Here is a 4,594-nt window from a genome sequence, read left to right on the forward strand (position 1 = left end):
TATTATTATTATTATTATTATTAATTATTATTATTATTATTTATATTATTATTTATATTGCTAGAAGTAGCAATGGCAAATTATAAGAACCTAACTGATAACTATAGAAATAGTAGCTGATAGGAAGTATAATAAGGATTGAAAAAAATTTTGCCGTAAACTAAGTAGCTGCAAGAATTAAGTTATTAATGCTTATAAACGTAGTAAACTCTGAGCACTGAGTAGTAATTTGCTTCTGAAATAAGTTACAATGAGAAGGATTAGCTCATAATATCGGCCACAGATTAAGTGGGTTCTTCTCCCATGCCATCTAAACTCTTTTCTGATGACCAATCACTGTTGTCATTAGTCTTTCATACTATAATTGCGTGTCAGAGAAAAATGAATAGTAGGAAGGACTGAAAATGTCATCTTCTGCTTCTGATATATGCTTAGGTGTAAAAAAAAAAAAGGAAGCGCAGTAGAGAACGCATAGAAATTCGACAAATAAAAAATATGAAAGGTTCTGAAATGAAATAAATCAACTATAAAAATTGCGCTGACCACAAGACCCTTTCTCTGTTTGAATTAGAAAGAAAAAGAAGGCCATAAAGTTATTAAAATGACTACGTATCGATGCTTTGTTGATTATCTTTGTTGAATCTAAACGAAATGAATTTTAGCTGACAAATATCCAACAGAGGCATTTTGCAGAAGTTAGCCTCTAATGAAGTTTCAAAGTCGAATAGAAAAGTTCAGAAAAATGGAAGTAGTAGTGAGGCTATTATTCCCAACATCCAAAGGCATATTCTCAAGCTAGCCAAGAATACGTTTAGGGTTCGTAAAGTAGTCTGACAGCTTTGCAGTAGAAGTGCATACATTTCGAGATATTTAGTCTTGACTCAATATGTAAATGGATGTTAGAGAAGCACAGAGTGAAGTGAAGTGGACGGTCCTCCTCTCTCAGAATTGATAATTCAATAACTTATAGCGCCATTATACAAAATTGTTACAACATAGAAGCCTAGGGAAGGGTTAGTTATGATTTATGCATGCATTATCCACCACATCTCACTCATCCAATATTTCCGAAAGGGATTAAAGTGCGCAAAGCAAAATTGGAAATTAGTGCTCAATATGAATGACGAATACGAAACAAACAAGTATATACGAGATTGAAGTAGGCGGAATCGTTCCCTGGAACAACTGGAACAACATAATCAGGTTAGTTAAGAACAGTTACTTCACCTGGAAATTGAAATATATCTTTTTCATGGATCAATTCCATAGATTTTTCAACATGCACACAAACGTACTGAGATCACAGTTTCAATTGTTGTTTCTTCATTTAATAATAGCTATGTTATTCTTTTAGACGTGTCTCTTTCTATATGAAATCAAGTGAGTAATTTTATTTAACATTCTTAACAATTCAAATCATTTCGAATGAAATAATCAGTTATGCAACGATATTTTATCATTGCGATAACGGAATCCAAATTTTGGAAACTTTGTTTACCAGATAATTAGTAGTTATACATTGCTAAGTATTAATTGAACTATAAAGTATCCGAAACAGTAATGTGCAGTTATAAATTTAAACTTCTAAACTGAATTAGAGTGCGTTCTGAAAAGACTTTTCGGATTTTGGAAAGGATGTAAAAAGCAAATAGTTGATGTCGCTTTCAACACATTCATAAATTTTGCATTTAGCGGTCCGCGTAGTTAACAATCGACAACTTAATTAGTGGACTGATTTAATGGATTGTTTAAATTGAAGGTATTTGACCACTTTCCCAAAATGTCGTTCGTGTTCAGCTAACGAAAATACGTTTTCATTGAATGTCTGGGAATTACTATTTTCATGTTAAAGGCAATGTTATTTCTAAGTCCTAAATCTCAATACTTGGATATACTGGATTGGAGATTCGTAACTAGAATTGTAGTACCCTTCTACTTAGACTAAACAGAAAAGGAATAGCAGTTCACAGTAGCTTCTTTAAAATATCAGAAAATGAAATGAAAAAGCCAGAGGAATCGAGTAAAAATTAATTTATTAAGTATAAACTGGTATTGAATAAAAGCTAATTGTAAATCACGACATGAATCAACTTAGATTTAAACTTACATTTAAAAGAAATGAAACATTCAAATGTCTGCATATAGCGGCAGTTTTTCAAGCCCTTTAAATTTATTACTAAGGGATTTGCGGTAAGAGAAAAGCAAAGGCACAAAAATAAACTGCAAGAAAGAAAATGGCGTGATTTTCAGATGTCCTAGAAATTCAGTGAAGCACAAGTTGCGATGTCAATTCATTATACTAAGTAGGATGTCATACAATTCTTTCTGGATATTTTACGGTACTTTGGTAATTTGGTAAAAATTTAACACATACTCCGAGGATATCCATAACTTCATTATGATCCAAAAACTAATTTTGAGCCCAAATAAGAAACACGCAGGAAAAAGTACGATTATCAAGAGCCTCCGGTGTACTTCAGGCTTGCCTATTTCATAGATATTCACCTTTATGAGCTAGAATAAATTAGGAGATTAGAATCTTTAACTAACTTAATAGTAACCTTGGTAAATTAAAAGTAAGCAGTTTTTTCCACAACGAAAGCTTAATTTAGATGGCTTTTCAAGTTGTTATGTTGTCTTTTTGAACAAAATAATGAAATGCGGGCTTTTTATAGTTCAACTATAAGCCGGTGGGATTTTGTGGAATTCCTTGGATCTTTTTAATGATTTCTGTATTCCAGTAGGGAATGAAAGGAAATTTCAACCCTAAAAAGTTAATAAATGTAATAACAGACATGTTTTCCCGCTTCCCTCATTTTTATTTCCTTGGCTGCCAACAAAGTTTCTTCCCGCTCCTCCAGAGCTTTCTGGAGGTGTAAATCACAGTGGTAATGCAAGAAAATTCTTCCTATAGTTTGCAAGCTGTTGGCGAAATGACCGTTTCGAGATAATTTAGTGTAATTCTATTTCATATTACTATTAGCAGGTACTCGTCTATGAGTGGAAGAAAAGATGAGATGGGAAAAACAGAGAGTTAAATTTTATTCTCGCTCAATTAAATTTATAACCATTATAATAATTATGATTCAGTTACTGCTCAAAGTGATTGAAAACACGAAAAACAATAATTACTTTAATTAACAGAAAGCATTCTGTGCAAATGATAAATTCATACATTCAAGATGTTAAATTTAATCAAATTTAAAATTATAAATTGATTTTTTGGTATGATAATACACTATGTACCAAGACTATGTGCAATGACCAACCGAATTCTATCGTTACAAGTTAAGGCGGGTTTGTCCGTTAATGCATTCTCTATTGAATAACGTTTCCTCCATCTATTATTTTCAAGTCATATATCAAAATGCAAATTATTTCAACAGGATTGGTTTATAAAATTTTTTTGAGAATAAAATTAAAATTTCAAATTACTTTTTACTTTCGGAACTGCAATTAAAACAGTAGTTAAACAGTAGGGAAATTTGAATTCCTCGGATCATCAACGAGCCCATTATGTTCGCACTAGCAATTCATGAGATGCGCAGGAGGTCATTGCTTTAATTCCAGTTTGACATATCAACCACGTAACGGGTCACATATCTTTACCGTTTTTTCGTTTATAAGTATAGCTTTTCGACTAAGGCCGTTGAAGACTGACCTGTACGTTGACAATTAAATTCAAAGAATGCAATTTTCGACTTTTTATGTGCTTTTTTCATTTCAATTACCATCAACTCTTTCCTTCTATCATTTAAATTTTGTTAATAATACATCCTTCATAGAGTTATGCTTTTTCTGAAGAAATTCTGAAAAATAATTTAGTTTTTATTTAATCACTGCTAACTTATACAGTCCAAAAATCGAAGTAGCAGTAAGATATAAAATATAGGATATTTGTGAGATGTGAATTTCGAAAAAACTTGGAGTTAATTGAATACTTAAAATTATTATTATGAAATTACGATTATGGTTAGGTATGTGATGCGACTATTCCATAGCAAGTGGACTTCATACGTGACACAGTTCAGTAGTTAAACGTAGATATCAACGGAAGCGGAAAACAAACGTAAAAAAAAATAGACCAATAAAGCAGCAATTATCTTGCATCAGTAAATTATGTTAAGAATACAACACAAAAAGTTATCGTTTGTAATGACGGTACACTTGTTTGGAAGTCATGTGATTGGAATTAAATCTCATAAAATTTGTTCCAAGTTCAGCAATGCGAAACATAACGGGAAACCTGCTGAATGACGCACCTGCGGTGAAAGGCCATACTCACATTTTAAACATCACAGAGAATAATAATAATTCAACAATAATAATAATTTAATAATAACAATAATAATAATTTAATAATGATAATTAATAATAATAATAATAATAATAATAATAATAATAATAATAATAATAATAATAATAATAATAATAATAATAATAATAATAATAATAATAATAATAATAATAATAATAATAATAATAATAATAATAATAATAATAATAATAATAATAATAATAATAATAATAATAATAATAATAATAATAATAATAATAATAATAATAATAATAATAATAATAATAATAATAATAA

This window comes from Loa loa (assembly GCF_000183805.2).
Source record: "Loa loa unplaced genomic scaffold supercont3.115, whole genome shotgun sequence".
Classification (NCBI taxonomy): domain Eukaryota; kingdom Metazoa; phylum Nematoda; class Chromadorea; order Rhabditida; family Onchocercidae; genus Loa; species Loa loa.